We start from the raw sequence: 19,127 nt of genomic DNA, 5'->3' as shown, positions 1-19,127 counted from the left end.
ACAGCTCTCTTAATCCTGTGGTCCTTGTATGGGTGCTGAGAGCTGACTAAGGGTTTGTTGGTGAACAGGGAGGGGCACCCAGCCTCTCTCCTCTCTGCTGGAGTCACATGTCACCTTGGTTTGGATGTGTGTCTCAGCTTGTGTCCCAAGTGGCATCCTACTTCCTGTATAGTGCACCAGGGCCCTGGTCAAAATAAGTGCCCTATATAGGGAATAGGGTGCAATTTCTGACAGTCTCTCTCTGTGTGTTCCATGGTCAGCTGACTCCCATATTGTACGTCTCTTATCACTAGCTGCTAATGGGGCTGATAGAGAGGGTTGTTAGTGGGGCTGAGAGGCAGCGGTTACCTTGTTAGAGTAGCTAAATGAACCTCCTAAATGTCACAGAGAAGAAGAGAAGAGAACTGGCTTCTCAGATCACACCAGATAGCTGCTCTATTAGCCACCAGCTACCAACACACCTTCCCTTCTGCTGTAGTCTAGATAACCTGGTGTGTCTCAGAGTAGGAATGCTGATCTAGGATCAGTTTTGCCTTTTAGATCCTAATGAATGAGTATATGGACAGGAGGGGAGTTGTTCCTAGATCAGCACTCCTACTCTGAGATGCTTTGTGGATACTGGCCAAGGAGATCTAGGTTCTACATGTCAATCAATCAATCAACAAATGTATTTATAAAGCTCTTTTTACATCAGCTGATGTCACAAAGTGCTGTACAGAAACCCAGCCTAAAACCCCAAACAGCAAGCAATGCAGGTGTAGAAGCACGGTGGCTAGGAAAAACTCCCTAGAAAGGCCAAACCTAGGAAGAAACCTAGAGAGGAACCAGGCTATGAGGGGTGGCCAGTCCTCTTCTGGCTGTGCCGGGTGGAGATTATAACAGAACATGGCCAAGATGTTCAAATGTTCATAGATGACCAGCAGGGTCAAATAATAATAATCACAGTGGTTGTCGAGGGTGCAACAGGTCAGCACCTCAGGAATAAATGTCAGTTGGCTTTTCATAGCTGATCATTCAGAGTATCTCTACCGCTCCTGTCTCCCTCAGTGTGCTACCAGACCAGTCTACCAGGGTATAGCTAAGACAGTAGCTACCAGACCAGTCTACCAGGGTATAGCAAAGACAGTAGCTACCAGACCAGTCTACCAGGGTATAACTAAGACAGTAGCTACCAGACCAGTCTACCAGGGTATAGCTAAGACAGTAGCTACCAGACCAGTCTACCAGGGTATAGCTAAGACAGTAGCTACCAGACCAGTCTACCAGGGTATAGCTAAGACAGTAGCTACCAGACCAGTCTACCAGGGTATAGCTAAGACAGTAGCTACCAGACCAGTCTACCAGGGTATAGCTAAGACAGTAGCTACCAGACCAGTCTACCAGGGTATAGCTAAGACAGTAGCTACCAGACCAGTCTACCAGGGTATAGCTAAGACAGTAGCTACCAGACCAGTCTACCAGGGTATAGCTAAGACAGTAGCATGTTAACCGGTCAGGACCGCGGTGACGTGTTAACGGGTCAGGACCGCGGTGACGTGTTAACCGGTCAGGACCGCGGTGACGTGTTAACCGGTCAGGACCGCGGTGACGTGTTAACGGGTCAGGACCGCGGTGACGTGTTAACCGGTCAGGACCGCGGTGACGTGTTAACGGGTCCGGACCGCGGTGACGTGTTAACCGGTCAGGACCGCGGTGACGTGTTAACCGGTCCGGACCGCGGTGACGTGTCCATTACAGTGATAATCTTGTTTTACCTGGCTAGGGTTACCCCCCACTGCCACTGATGAGTGGACACACACCCATTTGAGGAATAATCATCCTTTACTTATTCATGTACGGTCACGTCGGTCTGACGACATCACCTGCAGTAAATTTACACACACTCCCTGCTTTGCTTGGTATTCGGTAACATACTCTCTCTCTCTCTCTCTCTCTCACTCTCTCACTCTCTTACATTCTGTCTGTCTCTGTCTCTGTGTCTGTCTGTCAAAACTTAACTTACTACCGCAATATAATAACCCGTTGGTATTTTCCCTATCGACAATGACTGACTGCCTTTTGATATTCCCCTTATAAAGTTAGTCAGCTTCAGTGAAGGCTTTAGCTACTGCAGGCCTGTGAAGGCAGTGAGCACCAGCACTCCAACTGACTTCCACGCTTCAACTTTGTGAGGAGGAATATTTTACACTTACCAGTGTTACTCCTTTATAATCTAACAAAATAATGATTATCTGTATAGCAGAAGTAGCCAGGTATAAAGAACATGGTGTGGGTGTTAGGAACATCAGGTATAAAGAACATGGTGTTAGGAACATCAGGTATAAAGAACATGATGTAGGTGTTAGGAACATCAGGTATAAAGAACATGGTGTTAGGAACATCAGGTATAAAGAACATGATGTAGGTGTTAGGAACATCAGGTATAAAGAACATGATGTAGGTGTTAGGAACATCAGGTATAAAGAACATGGTGTTAGGAACATCAGGTATAAAGAACATGATGTAGGTGTTAGGAACATCAGGTATAAAGAACATGATGTGGGTGTTAGGAACATCAGGTATAAAGAACATGATGTAGGTGTTAGGAACATCAGGTATAAAGAACATGATGTAGGTGTTAGGAACATCAGGTATAAAGAACATGATGTGGGTGTTAGGAACATCAGGTATAAAGAACATGATGTGGGTGTTAGGAACATCAGGTATAAAGAACATGATGTAGGTGTTAGGAACATCAGGTATAAAGAACATGATGTAGGTGTTAGGAACATCAGTTATAAAGAACATGGTGTTAGGAACATCAGGTATAAAGAACATGATGTAGGTGTTAGGAACATCAGGTATAAAGAACATGGTGTGGGTGTTAGGAACATCAGGTATAAAGAACATGGTGTTAGGAACATCAGGTATAAAGAACATGGTGTTAGGAACATCAGGTATAAAGAACATGGTGTTAGGAACATCAGGTATAAAGAACATGATGTAGGTGTTAGGAACATCAGGTATAAAGAACATGATGTAGGTGTTAGGAACATCAGGTATAAAGAACATGATGTGGGTGTTAGGAACATCAGGTATAAAGAACATGATGTAGGTGTTAGGAACATCAGGTATAAAGACCATGGTGTGGGTGTTAGGAACATCAGGTATAAAGAACATGATGTAGGTGTTAGGAACATCAGGTATAAAGAACATGGTGTTAGGAACATCAGGTATAAAGAACATGATGTAGGTGTTAGGAACATCAGGTATAAAGAACATGATGTAGGTGTTAGGAACATCAGGTATAAAGAACATGATGTAGGTGTTAGGAACATCAGGTATAAAGAACATGGTGTTAGGAACATCAGGTATAAAGAACATGATGTAGGTGTTAGGAACATCAGGTATAAAGAACATGATGTAGGTGTTAGGAACATCAGGTATAAAGAACATGATGTGGGTGTTAGGAACATCAGGTATAAAGAACATGGTGTTAGGAACATCAGGTATAAAGAACATGGTGTTAGGAACATCAGGTATAAAGAACAGGGTGTTAGGAACATCAGGTATAAAGAACATGGTGTTAGGAACATCAGGTATAAAGAACATGATGTGGGTGTTAGGAACATCAGGTATAAAGAACATGATGTAGGTGTTAGGAACATCAGGTATAAAGAACATGGTGTTAGGAACATCAGGTATAAAGAACATGGTGTAGGTGTTAGGAACATGAGGTATAAAGAACATGATGTAGGTGTTAGGAACATCAGGTATAAAGAACATGATGTAGGTGTTAGGAACATCAGGTATAAAGAACATGGTGTGGGTGTTAGGAACATCAGGTATAAAGAACATGGTGTTAGGAACATCAGGTATAAAGAACATGATGTAGGTGTTAGGAACATCAGGTATAAAGAACATGATGTAGGTGTTAGGAACATCAGGTATAAAGAACATGATGTAGGTGTTAGGAACATCAGGTATAAAGAACATGGTGTGGGTGTTAGGAACATCAGGTATAAAGAACATGGTGTTAGGAACATCAGGTATAAAGAACATGATGTAGGTGTTAGGAACATCAGGTATAAAGAACATGATGTAGGTGTTAGGAACATCAGGTATAAAGAACATGATGTAGGTGTTAGGAACATCAGGTATAAAGAACATGGTGTTAGGAACATCAGGTATAAAGAACATGATGTAGGTGTTAGGAACATCAGGTATAAAGAACATGATGTGGGTGTTAGGAACATCAGGTATAAAGAACATGATGTAGGTGTTAGGAACATCAGGTATAAAGAACATGATGTAGGTGTTAGGAACATCAGGTATAAAGAACATGATGTAGGTGTTAGGAACATCAGGTATAAAGAACATGGTGTTAGGAACATCAGGTATAAAGAACATGATGTAGGTGTTAGGAACATCAGGTATAAAGAACATGATGTGGGTGTTAGGAACATCAGGTATAAAGAACATGGTGTTAGGAACATCAGGTATAAAGAATATGGTGTTAGGAACATCAGGTATAAAGAACATGGTGTTAGGAACATCAGGTATAAAGAACCTGATGTAGGTGTTAGGAACATCAGGTATAAAGAACATGATGTGGGTGTTAGGAACATCAGGTATAAAGAACATGATGTAGGTGTTAGGAACATCAGGTATAAAGAACATGGTGTTAGGAACATCAGGTATAAAGAACATGATGTAGGTGTTAGGAACATCAGGTATAAAGAACATGATGTGGGTGTTAGGAACATCAGGTATAAAGAACATGATGTAGGTGTTAGGAACATCAGGTATAAAGAACATGGTGTGGGTGTTAGGAACATCAGGTATAAAGAACATGATGTGGGTGTTAGGAACATCAGGTATAAAGAACATGATGTAGGTGTTAGGAACATCAGGTATAAAGAACATGATGTGGGTGTTAGGAACATCAGGTATAAAGAACATGATGTAGGTGTTAGGAACATCAGGTATAAAGAACATGATGTAGGTGTTAGGAACATCAGGTATAAAGAACATGGTGTTAGGAACATCAGGTATAAAGAACATGGTGTTAGGAACATCAGGTATAAAGAACATGGTGTTAGGAACATCAGGTATAAAGAACATGATGTAGGTGTTAGGAACATCAGGTATAAAGAACATGATGTGGGTGTTAGGAACATCAGGTATAAAGAACATGATGTAGGTGTTAGGAACATCAGGTATAAAGAACATGATGTTAGGAACATCAGGTATAAAGAACATGGTGTAGGTGTTAGGAACATCAGGTATAAAGAACATGATGTTAGGAACATCAGGTATAAAGAACATGATGTAGGTGTTAGGAACATCAGGTATAAAGAACATGATGTAGGTGTTAGGAACATCAGGTATAAAGAACATGGTGTGGGTGTTAGGAACATCAGGTATAAAGAACATGATGTGGGTGTTAGGAACATCAGGTATAAAGAACATGGTGTAGGTGTTAGGAACATCAGGTATAAAGAACATGATGTAGGTGTTAGGAACATCAGGTATAAAGAACATGATGTAGGTGTTAGGAACATCAGGTATAAAGAACATGGTGTAGGTGTTAGGAACATCAGGTATAAAGAACATGGTGTTAGGAACATCAGGTATAAAGAACATGGTGTTAGGAACATCAGGTATAAAGAACATGATGTAGGTGTTAGGAACATCAGGTATAAAGAACATGATGTGGGTGTTAGGAACATCAGGTATAAAGAACATGATGTAGGTGTTAGGAACATCAGGTATAAAGAACATGATGTAGGTGTTAGGAACATCAGGTATAAAGAACATGGTGTAGGTGTTAGGAACATCAGGTATAAAGAACATGATGTGGGTGTTAGGAACATCAGGTATAAAGAACATGATGTGGGTGTTAGGAACATCAGGTATAAAGAACATGGTGTTAGGAACATCAGGTATAAAGAACATGATGTGGGTGTTAGGAACATCAGGTATAAAGAACATGATGTGGGTGTTAGGAACATCAGGTATAAAGAACATGATGTGGGTGTTAGGAACATCAGGTATAAAGAACATGGTGTTAGGAACATCAGGTATAAAGAACATGGTGTTAGGAACATCAGGTATAAAGAACATGATGTAGGTGTTAGGAACATCAGGTATAAAGAACATGATGTGGGTGTTAGGAACATCAGGTATAAAGAACATGGTGTTAGGAACATCAGGTATAAAGAACATGATGTAGGTGTTAGGAACATCAGGTATAAAGAACATGATGTAGGTGTTAGGAACATCAGGTATAAAGAACATGGTGTAGGTGTTAGGAACATCAGGTATAAAGAACATGATGTAGGTGTTAGGAACATCAGGTATAAAGAACATGATGTAGGTGTTAGGAACATCAGGTATAAAGAACATGATGTGGGTGTTAGGAACATCAGGTATAAAGAACATGATGTAGGTGTTAGGAACATCAGGTATAAAGAACATGATGTAGGTGTTAGGAACATCAGGTATAAAGAACATGATGTAGGTGTTAGGAACATCAGGTATAAAGAACATGGTGTAGGTGTTAGGAACATCAGGTATAAAGAACATGATGTAGGTGTTAGGAACATCAGGTATAAAGAACATGGTGTAGGTGTTAGGAACATCAGGTATAAAGAACATGGTGTTAGGAACATCAGGTATAAAGAACATGATGTAGGTGTTAGGAACATCAGGTATAAAGAACATGGTGTTAGGAACATCAGGTATAAAGAACATGATGTAGGTGTTAGGAACATCAGGTATAAAGAACATGGTGTAGGTGTTAGGAACATCAGGTATAAAGAACATGGTGTTAGGAACATCAGGTATAAAGAACATGGTGTTAGGAACATCAGGTATAAAGAACATGGTGTGGGTGTTAGGAACATCAGGTATAAAGAACATGATGTAGGTGTTAGGAACATCGGGTATAAAGAACATGGTGTGGGTGTTAGGAACATCAGGTATAAAGAACATGGTGTTAGGAACATCAGGTATAAAGAACATGATGTAGGTGTTAGGAACATCAGGTATAAAGAACATGATGTGGGTGTTAGGAACATCAGGTATAAAGAACATGGTGTAGGTGTTAGGAACATCAGGTATAAAGAACATGGTGTTAGGAACATCAGGTATAAAGAACATGATGTAGGTGTTAGGAACATCAGGTATAAAGAACATGATGTGGGTGTTAGGAACATCAGGTATAAAGAACATGATGTAGGTGTTAGGAACATCAGGTATAAAGAACATGGTGTTAGGAACATCAGGTATAAAGAACATGATGTAGGTGTTAGGAACATCAGGTATAAAGAACATGGTGTTAGGAACATCAGGTATAAAGAACATGATGTAGGTGTTAGGAACATCAGGTATAAAGAACATGATGTAGGTGTTAGGAACATCAGGTATAAAGAACGGGCCTGTTGTGGGTCTGTTTTTCCACGGGCCTGTTGTGGGTCTGTTTTTCCACGGGCCTGTTGTGGGTCTGTTTTTCCACGGGCCTGTTGTGGGTCTGTTTTTTCCATGGGTCTGTTTTTTTCCACGGGCCTGTTATGGGTCTGTTTTTCCACGGGCCTGTTATGGGTCTGTTTTTCCACAGGCCTGTTATGGGTCTGTTTTTCCACAGGCCTTTGAGAACGGCACGACTGTCCTCTGGTCCATTCAGAACCGGTCTCTGTTTAATTTTGTATGTATTTATGCATGTTGGGTCGGGTGGGAAAGCCACGGGACCAAAGAAGACCTCTAGATTGTGGCGTTTCCAGTCATATTGGAGCAGGGGGCTGTTCCTGCTGCTATTCAACAAAGTGCTGCTGTTGACACACTGAGGTCTGTGTTAGACTGGCATTAGACTGGCGTGTTGACACACTGAGGTCTGTGTTAGACTGGCGTGTTGACACACTGAGGTCTGTGTTAGACTGGCGTGTTGACACACTGAGGTCTGTGTTAGACTGGCATTAGACTGGCGTGTTGACACACTGAGGTCTGTGTTAGACTGGCATTAGACTGGCGTGTTGACACACTGAGGTCTGTGTTAGACTGGCATTAGACTGGCGTGTTGACACACTGAGGTCTGTGTTAGACTGGTGTGTTGACACACTGAGGTCTGTGTTAGACTGGCGTGTTGACACTGAGGTCTGTGTTAGACTGGTGTTAGACTGGCATGTTGACACTGAGGTCTGTGTTAGACTGGCGTGTTGACACTGAGATCTGTGTTAGACTGGCGTTAGACTGGCGTGTTGACACACTGAGGTCTGTGTTAGACTGGTGTTAGACTGGCATGTTGACACTGAGGTCTGTGTTAGACTGGCGTGTTGACACTGAGATCTGTGTTAGACTGGCGTTAGACTGGCGTGTTGACACACTGAGGTCTGTGTTAGACTGGTGTTAGACTGGCGTGTTGACACACTGAGGTCTGTGTTAGACTGGCGTGTTGACACTGAGGTCTGTGTTAGACTGGCGTGTTGACACACTGAGGTCTGTGTTAGACTGGCGTTAGACTGGCGTTAGACTGGCTTTAGACTGGCGTTAGACTGGCGTGTTGCCTTAAAAGGAGAACCAACTGGGAGTCTGTTTCCTTCTGTCTTTTGGGTCTGACATGGAGCTCAGTGAGAGAAGATGAGGTGTGTGTGTGTGTGTGTGTGTGTGTGTGTGTGTGTGTGTGTGTGTGTGTGTGTGTGTGTGTGTGTGTGTGGGGAGGGGTTGGTGTTAGGGCCAGGGTGATGATTGCACATGTGGAGCCCTGTCATCTCTGCTGGTGCCAATGGGTTCTGACTGAACGAGCAGAAGAGGCCTGACACGCGCAAACACACACACACACATACACATACACACACACACACACACACACACACCACAGTGACGCAACACACACACTATCACATACACTCTCAAACAAGCACTAAGCCATTCTCCACCCACCACAGGTCTATTTGAAGATGAGAAACAGTTGTCAGTCTAACCCCCTCCACACACACACACACACACACCCCTCCCCCAACACACACACACCCCCAACACACACACCCCCAACACACCCCCCCCTCGCTATTAGAGCACTGCTAGTGGTTTATTAGACACAGATATCAGGTTTCCGCCACCGCGGAGGAGCGAGGGGAGAAGGAGGGATCGTGCCCCCTAATCACAAACAGCCAGCACTTCCTGCCAACACACACTCACACATACACACACACACACACACACACACACACACACACACACACACACACACACACACACACACACACACACACTCACACACACTCCTTCCTGTGTCAAAAGGGACATAGAACCCCTTCCTTCTGTCAAGCACTGACACGCCCACTTACTCAAGCTGGTGTGTTTTTAACTTCTCTTTCAGCTGGGCCTTCTACTGCTTCCTCTCCTCACATCTGGGAGAGAGGGAAGGATGGAAGGAAGTGAGGAAGAGGGGGGAGGGGTAGAGGAGTTCTACTGCTTCCTCTCCTCACATCTGGGAGAGAGGGAAGGATGGAAGGAAGTGAGGAAGAGGGGGGAGGGGTAGAGGAGTTCTACTGCTTCCTCTCCTCACATCTGGGAGAGAGGGAAGGAAGTGAGGAAGAGGGAGGGGGGGAGGGCGTTCTACTGCTTCCTCTCCTCACATCTGGGAGAGAGGGAAGGAAGTGAGGAAGAGGGAGGGGGGGGGCGCTGGGCGTTCTACTGCTTCCTCTCCTCACATCTGGGAGAGAGGGAAGGAAGTGAGGAAGAGGGAGGGGGGGAGGGCGTTCTACTGCTTGCTCTCCTCACATCTGGGAGAGAGGGAAGGAAGTGAGGAAGAGGGAGGGGGGGAGCTGGGCCAACATCTGGTGAAGGGGTAGAGGAGGGAGATTTGGGGAGGAGTTACAACACTAATTCCTCAACAGGGGAGTCTGCTTTGTGTTTTACCTGTTGTTGTCCCTCTGAGGCATGTCATAAAAACAGCTAGTTTCTGTATTAACAGACTGAATACAACTCTGTTATTCTGCAGGGTTAACACTCCTACAGCCAGGGTAGATCAGACTGAATATAACCCTGTTATTCTGCAGGGTTAACCCTCCTACAGCCAGGGTAGATCAGACTGAATATAACCCTGTTATTCTGCAGGGTTAACCCTCCTACAGCCAGGGTGGATCAGACTGAATATAACCCTGTTATTCTGCAGGGTTTAACACTCCTACAGCCAGGGTGGATCAGACTGAATATAACCCTGTTATTCTGCAGGGTTAACCCTCCTACAGCCAGGGTGGATCAGACTGAATATAACCCTGTTATTCTGCAGGGTTTAACACTCCTACAGCCAGGGTGGATCAGACTGAATATAACCCTGTTATTCTGCAGGGTTAACCCTCCTACAGCCAGGGTGGATCAGATGGGTCTGGGCCCATAGACATAATGCCTCTCTGAGTAGCAGTGCTGATCTAGGATCAGGTTTGACTTTTAGATAAATGGACAGTAAGGACCTGATCAGCATTCATACTCAGACGCTTTATGGGCCCTGGTGTAGGTCAGCCGTTCAGCCAGCCAGTCAGCCAGCCAGCCAGCCAGTCAGCCAGCCAGCGAGGAGTGATGGCATCTGTTGCCAGTCTACACTCGTCAGGTCTTAATCAGTGTAGTTGAGAGGAACCTGCAGGAGCCCAAACTCCCCTATGGGATATCTCACCATTCTGTGATTGTTGAAGTAATTAAATACAGAATAGAACAGTATGGTGTCCGTCGCCACAGCAAAGCCTGGAGATGGCTAATGATCTGTTGTTTATGATGTTGTTGTCATGGACGACTGATTGGGCTCATTGCTTCCAGCTGGAAAATAAATCCTCCTCTCGTGGAATGGCGTGCTTTGAGTACTTCTGAAAAGTGCTGTTTACATGTTGAAAAATGAATGGCTGTATGCTGCAGTTGCTATAGGCCTAGTGTTTACCTTTTATGTTGATAACGCTTTGAGACCTCGATCATTTGCTATAGGCCTAGTGTTTACCTTTTATGTTGATAACGCTTTGAGACCTCGATCATTTGCTATAGGCCTAGTGTTTACCTTTTATGTTGATAACGCTTTGAGACCTCGATCATTTGCTATAGGCCTAGTGTTTACCTTTTATGTTGATGACGCTTTGAGACCTCGATCATTTGCTATAGGCCTAGTGTTCACCTTTTATGTTGATGACGCTTTGAGACCTCGATCATTTGCTATAGGCCTAGTGTTTACCTTTTATGTTGATAACGCTTTGAGACCTCGATCATTTGCTATAGGCCTAGTGTTTACCTTTTATGTTGATGACGCTTTGAGACCTCGATCATTTGCAGCTATTTAGGCTATCAAAAAGTGTGCGAGTTTGAGTATGTGTCTCTTAGGCCTATGGGGGAAAACAAGTCTGTTAGGCCTATATATACTGAACAGAAATATAAACGCAACATGTAAAGTGTTGGTCCTATGTTTCATACGCACAAAAAAAGCTAATTTCACTCAAATGTTGTGCACAAATGTGTTTACATCCCTGTTAGTGAGCATTTCTCCTTTGCCAAGATAATCCATCCACCTGACAGGTGTGGCATATCAAGAAGCTGATTAAACAGCATGATCATTACACAGGTGCACCTTGTGCTGGGGACAATGAAAGGCCACTCTAAAATGTGCAGTTTTGTCACACAACACAATGCCACAGATGTCTCAAGTTTTGAGGGATCGCGCAATTGGCATGCTGACTGCAGGAATGTCCACCAGAGCTGTTGCCAGAGAATTTCATGTACATTTCTCTATCATAAGCCACATCCAATGTCGTTTTAGAGAATTTGGCAGTACAACCAACTGGCCTCACAACTGCAGACCACATGTAACCACATCAGCCCAGGATCTCCACTGAGGAGTCTGTCTCTAATAAAGCCCTTTTTTGGGAAAAACTCACTCTGATAGGCTGGGCCTGGCTCCCCAGTGGGTGGACCTGGATCCCAACTGTAACTCAGTAAATTCTTTGAAATTGTTGCATGTTGCGTTTATTTTTTTCCACATTTACTAAGGGCTTAACATGGTCCACACACACCCGCACAGTCGTAAAGATGGCATGGCAGCACCTCTTCCCCCTCAGGAGGCTGAAAAGATTTGACTTGGGCCCTCGGATCCCCCAAAAGTTGTACAGCTGCACCATCGAGAGCATCTTGACTGGCTGCATCACCACTTGGTATGGCAATAGCAACTCCCTAGATCGCATGGCGCTGCAGAGGGTGATGCAGACAGCCCAGTACATCACTGGGACCAAGCTCCCTGCCATCCAGGACCTCTATACCAGGCAGTGTCAGAGGAAGGTCCGAACGGCTCCTCTGCTGAAGTCGGCAGAACGGCTCCTCTGCTGAAGTCGGCAGAACGGCTCCTCAGCTGAAAGTCGGCAGAACGGCTCCTCAGCTGAAGTCGGCAGAACGGCTCCTCAGCTGAAGTCGGCAGAACGGCTCCTCAGCTGAAGTCGGCAGAACGGCTCCTCAGCTGAAGTCGGCAGAACGGCTCCTCAGCTGAAGTCGGCAGAACGGCTCCTCAGCTGAAGTCGGCAGAACGGCTCCTCAGCTGAAGTCGGCAGAACGGCTCCTCAGCTGAAGTCGGCAGAACGGCTCCTCAGCTGAAGTCGGCAGAACGGCTCCTCAGCTGAAGTCGGCAGAACGGCTCCTCAGCTGAAGTCGGCAGAACGGCTCCTCAGCTGAAGTCGGCAGAACGGCTCCTCAGCTGAAGTCGGCAGAACGGCTCCTCAGCTGAAGTCGGCAGAACGGCTCCTCAGCTGAAGTCGACAGAACGGCTCCTCAGCTGAAGTGTTGTACTACAGAACGGCTCCTCAGCTGAAGTGTTGTACTACAGAACGGCTCCTCAGCCGAAGTGTTGTACTACAGAACGGCTCCTCAGCCGAAGTGTTGTACTACAGAACGGCTCCTCAGCTGAAGTGTTGTACTACAGAACGGCTCCTCAGCCGAAGTGTTGTACTACAGAACGGCTCCTCAGCTGAAGTGTTGTACTACAGAACGGCTCCTCAGCTGAAGTGTTGTACTACAGAACGGCTCCTCAGCTGAAGTGTTGTACTACAGAACGGCTCCTCAGCTGAAGTGTTGTACTACAGAACGGCTCCTCAGCTGAAGTGTTGTACTACAGAACGGCTCCTCAGCTGAAGTGTTGTACTACAGAACGGCTCCTCAGCCGAAGTGTTGTACTACAGAACGGCTCCTCAGCTGAAGTGTTGTACTACAGAACGGCTCCTCAGCTGAAGTGTTGTACTACAGAACGGCTCCTCAGCTGAAGTGTTGTACTACAGAACGGCTCCTCAGCTGAAGTGTTGTACTACAGAACATGAGAAGGATGTTTTTCTTTACATCTAAAGATGTTTTAGAGTTTCTTAGTTTGGTGTCACAGCTCTGCTCTGCCACATGAAGGAAGGAGGGAGGACACTCTCAGAAACACCCGCCTGCATTCCCCATGGGTCCTGGTCAAAAGTAGTGCACTACATAGGGTGCCAGTCCTGGTCTAAAGTAGTGCACTACGTGAGGAATAGGGTGCCAGTCCTGGTCTAAAGTAATGCACTCGCGAGGGAATAGGGTGCCAGTCTTGGTCAAAAGTAGTGCACTACGTAGGGAATAGGGTGCCAGTCCTGGTCAAAAGTAGTGCACTACGTAGGGAATAGGGTGGCAGTCCTGGTCTAAAGTAGTGCACTACATAGGGAATAGGGTGCCAGTCCTGGTCAAAAGTAGTGCACTACGTAGGGAATAGGGTGCCAGTCCTGGTCTAAAGTAGTGCACTACGTAGGGAATAGGGTGCCAGTCCTGGTCAAAAGTAGTGCACTACGTAGGGAATAGGGTGCCAGTCCTGGTCTAAAGTAGTGCACTACGTAGGGAATAGGGTGCCAGTCCTGGTCAAAAGTAGTGCACTACGTAGGGAATATGGTGCCAGTCCTGGTCAAAAGTAGTGCACTACGTAGGGAATAGGGTGCCAGTCCTGGTCTAAAGTAGTGCACTACATAGGGAATAGGGTGCCTTGTGGAACTCTGCTCTGGGATTTTTAATTCATACAGTAAATATGTACTCTGTTGAATATATGAAGGCAGCCAACACCCAACGTTCCCTCAACAGCCCACCCCCCCCCACTCCTGAGGCTCTGAGCTCTTTCAGCACACACAAACACACACACACACACACACACACACACACACACACGTAGTCACACACACACACACACGTAGTCACACACACACACACCTATGTATTCTCACACACACACACATGTAGACACACACACACACACACACACACACACACACACACACCTAATGTAGTCTCACACACGCACACATGTAGTCACACACACACACACACACACACACACACACACACACACACACACACACACACACCCTAATGTAGTCTCACACACGCACACATGTAGTCACACACACACACACACCGTAGTCACACACACACACACACACACACACACACACACACACACACACACACACACACACACACACACACACACCTAATGTAGTCTCACACACGCACACATGTAGTCACACACACACACACACACACACACACACACACACACACACACCTAATGTAGTCTCACACACGCACACATGTAGTCACACACACACACACACACGTAGTCACACACACACACACACACACACACACACACACACACACACACACACACACCCTAATGTAGTCTCACACACGCACACATGTAGTCACACACACACACACGTAGTCACACACACACTCCTGCCTCCTGAGGCTCTGAGCCGTTCCAGCGAGAGACAGCAGGCTTGGCCGTGTAAACAGACGTCTTCCTAACGCAGTAGAGGGGTGTGTTTCTCAAAGGTGTTGTTCTGTCTCAGGGTTTGATTTGACTACACATCATCATTCATGACCATGCACACACCAAGCTATCACTCCCCCAATGCTCCTAACTTACAGAGACAAAGGGGTGTGTGTGTGTGTGTGTGTGTGTGTGTGTGTGTGTGTGTGTGTGTGTGTGTGTGAGATTGTGTGTGTGTGAGATTGAGTGTGTGTCGAAGCTATCGCTCCTCTTCACGCCCCCAACACCCAGACTCAGACAGAGCGACTCAGACAGAGCGACTCAGACAGAGCGACTCAGACAGAGCGACTCAGACAGAGCGACTCAGACAGAGCGGCTCCGACAGAGCGGCTCCGACAGAGCGGCTCAGACAGAGCGGCTCAGACAGAGCGACTCAGACAGAGAGACTGTATTTTACTCCCTGCTGTGAACAGAGACGCATCTGAAGCCATTGAAACACTGTTTTATGTGACAGAAATGTAAGATTTGTGAGAAGGCTGATCTTGTTGACGTGACGTGTGGAGAAGTTGTTTCTAGATGTGGTCACACGGCCTACTCTGCTACATTGATACGGTTCTTCAGTTTTATTGCTAAAGTGTGAATAGGTATAATTGCAGTCAAGCAGTGATGTTTCTGTATTCTAGACATCTACAGGCTTGTTAGGACGAGAGAAGACTGGAACCAAACAACGGAACATCCTACGGTTGGAGAATATATTGCGTCATATAGACATTTATTGTAAAAACCTGGCTACTTGGGAGAGAAAATAATTGGCTTCGTTGCGACAATTGTCATAACACTCCTCAATATCACTTGGCAGAACACTCCCCCCATGCAAGAGAAATAACATCTTTGGCAATGTTTTTAAGTGGATATGCATAGACAGACTTCTGAAATGAAGAAATCTCTGAAAGCAGCCAGATGTATTAAGTTATCCAGCAGCTCGTAACTTCATGACACAAGGAATAAGATCATGTATTCATCAAGAAAGCAAAAAGACGTCTGTTCTCTGCAAGATAATTCTACAAAAAAAGTCTTCATCTTCTTCAATTAGTGACTTAATTTCATGACCTGCGGGGCATCACCTGACCTGTCCTGACCCGGATGACTCATCCCTAAACCTGACATGCTTGGTCTTGCAACTGCTGTCCCGGGTGGCCATGTTGGATCTGTGAGTCAAAGAGCCAGGCTGCTCAGTTCCATCCAGCATGTAGTGGTGAAGATGTCCTGGCCCAGAGAGTCTGCTGTCCCGGGTGGCCATGTTGGATCTGTGAGTCAAAGAGCCAGGCTGCTCAGTTCCATCCAGCATGTAGTGGTGAAGATGTCCTGGCCCAGAGAGTCTGCTGTCCCGGGTGGCCATGTTGGATCTGTGAGTCAAAGAGCCAGGCTGCTCAGTTCCATCCAGCATGTAGTGGTGAAGATGTCCGGGCCCAGAGAGTCTGTCTGTTGCAGGGAGAGATGTACAAAGCTGACCAAAGCCGTGGGAATAGGTCGTTTGGTTGAAAGTTGTGTTGGAAATGTTGGCTGGGTGATGTTGTTTATCAGATACATCCAGAACAGAGGAAGTAAAATTGTACACAATCTTCTTCTGCATTTCTGTCTGGTATACCTTGTGCCATTTGGCTTTTTCTGATTGGCTGTTGGATGAGGCATGTAAATGTGCTGTTACTATGCCACACATGTTTTATCCCCTTTTTAAGCCTTTTAGTTTTAAAGTCACGTAAATCTAATTTACTCCAACCCTCATAACATATTTAACCATCGTTGTAGTGATGTAGAGCAGATGATGTGGTCAGTGATGTGATGGTGGCTCTGGGTTAACACCCATATTGTGTCATGTTATTGTTACAGTCACTTTGCAAGCTTCACACGGCTTTGGCCATCAATTGAACTGCAAGGGCGTCTGTGCTAGTTTTATCCTTTTATGTCCAAGTCAATTTGGCCAATCACGTGAACTGAAGGTTCAGACAGACCAGTCTATCCCAGGGTGGACTAGGGGCCGTTGACAGGGTGGACTAGGGGCCGTTGACAGGGTGGACTCTGGGCCGTTGACAGGGTGGACTCTGGGCCGTTGACAGGGTGGACTCTGGGCCGTTGACAGGGTGGACTCTGGGCCGTTGACAGGGTGGACTAGGGGCCGTTGACAGGGTGGACTAGGGGCCGTTGACAGGGTGGACTAGGGGCCGTTGACAGGGTGGACTAGGGGCCGTTGACAGGGTGGACTCTGGGCCGTTGACAGGGTGGACTAGGGGCCGTTGACAGGGTGGACTAGGGGCCGTTGACAGGGTGGACTAGGGGCCGTTGACAGGGTGGACTAGGGGCCGTTGACAGGGTGGACTAGGGGCCGTTGACAGGGTGGACTAGGGGCCGTTGACAGGGTGGACTCTGGGCCGTTGACAGGGTGGACTAGGGGCCGTTGACAGGGTGGACTAGGGGCCGTTGACAGGGTGGACTCTGGGCCGTTGACAGGGTGGACTAGGGGCCGTTGACAGGGTGGACTAGGGGCCGTTGACAGGGTGGACTAGGGGCCGTTGACAGGGTGGACTAGGGGCCGTTGACAGGGTGGACTAGGGGCCGTTGACAGGGTGGACTAGGGGCCGTTGACAGGGTGGACTAGGGGCCGTTGACAGGGTGGACTAGGGGCCGTTGACAGGGTGGACTCGGGGCCGTTGACAGGGTGGACTCGGGGCCGTTGACAGGGTGGACTCGGGGCCGTTGACAGGGTGGACTCTGGGCCGTTGACAGGGTGGACTCTGGGCCGTTGACACGGTGGACTCTGGGCCGTTGACACGGTGGACTCTGGGCCGTTGACAGGGTGGACTAGGGGCCGTTGACAGGGGCCGTTGACAGGGTGGACTAGGGGCCGTTGACAGGGTGGACTAGGGGCCGTTGACAGGGTGGACTAGGGGCCGTTGACAGGGTGGACTAGGGGCCGTTGACAGGGTGGACTAGGGGCCGTTGACAGGGTGGACTAGGGGCCGTTGACAGGGTGGACTCGGGGCCGTTGACAGGGTGGACTCTGGGCCGTTGACAGGGTGGACTCTGGGCCGTTGACAGGGTGGACTCTGGGCCGTTGACACGGTGGACTCTGGGCCGTTGACAGGGTGGACTAGGGGCCGTTGACAGGGTGGACTAGGGGCCGTTGACAGGGTGGACTAGGGGCCGTTGACAGGGTGGACTAGGGGCCGTTGACAGGGTGGACTAGGGGCCGTTGACAGGGTGGACTAGGGGCCGTTGACAGGGTGGACTAGGGGCCGTTGACAGGGTGGACTAGGGGCCGTTGACAGGGTGGACTAGGGGCCGTTGACAGGGTGGACTAGGGGCCGTTGACAGGGTGGACTCTGTCGTCAACCTGACTCCAGTACGTGGTAGGAAGCTGAGCTGCCCAGAAAATATCACATCTCTTGTTGGATCAGTCAATCGCTGATGAAAATGTTGTCTTGACGACAGAGGCGGTGGTATTCAAAAGGCTTCCATCAGCCTGGTTGTTATCTTCAGCTGTGGTTTGGTATTTCAGTAGAGGCACCATCTCCTCTTCTCTTTCATCTCTGCAGCAGTTCACCATGAAGAGACAGTTTTGATGACATAAAGACAGATCTAATGGAGAAAAGGATTTACAAGACTCTTTGATTACTTTCAAGAGGTGTGTATTACTAAGGATCAGTTTGACCTTGTCCTTGTCAAGTGTTAGGGAGGGAGAGACACAGAGACAGAGACACACAGAGAGACAGAGACACAGAGAGAGAGACACAGAGAGAGAGACACAGAGAGAGAGACACAGAGAGAGAGACACAGAGAGAGAGACACAGAGAGAGAGAGACACAGAGAGACACAGACAGAGAGAGAGACACAGAGAGAGAGACACAGAGAGAGAGACACAGAGAGAGAGAGACAGAGAGAGAGACACAGACAGAGAGAGAGAGACAGAGAGAGAGACACAGAGAGAGAGAGAGAGAGAGAGAGAGACACAGAGAGAGAGAGACACACAGAGAGAGAGACACACAGAGAGAGACACACAGAGAGAGACACACAGAGAGAGAGACACAAGAGAGAGAGACACAGAGAGAGAGACACAGAGAGAGAAAAAGAGAGAAGAGAGACAACACACACGAGAGAGAGAGACAGAGAGAGAGAGCAACAGAGAGACAGAGAGAGAGAGAGAGAGAGAGAGAGAGAGAGAGAGAGAGAGAGAGAGAGAGAGAGAGAGAGAGAGAGAGAGAGAGAGAGAGAGAGAGAGAGAGAGAGAGAGAGAGAGAGAGAGAGACAGAGAGACAGAGACAGAGACAGAGACAGAGACAGAGACAGAGAC

General features: G+C 46.9%; 1 protein-coding gene across 1 annotated transcript in view; it reads left to right on the top strand.

Moving 5' to 3' along the window:
* LOC106593497 (ras-related protein Rap-1b) overlaps positions 1 to 19,127 on the top strand; it is a 125,043-nt gene that overhangs the window by 23,785 nt on the left and 82,131 nt on the right. The gene's annotated exons all lie outside the window — the stretch shown is intronic.

Source organism: Salmo salar, chromosome ssa17 (assembly GCF_905237065.1).
Source record: "Salmo salar chromosome ssa17, Ssal_v3.1, whole genome shotgun sequence".
NCBI classification, from domain to species: domain Eukaryota; kingdom Metazoa; phylum Chordata; class Actinopteri; order Salmoniformes; family Salmonidae; genus Salmo; species Salmo salar.
The sequence above is the reverse complement of the archived record's forward strand: the minus strand, read 5'-3'. Positions and strand labels throughout refer to the sequence as shown.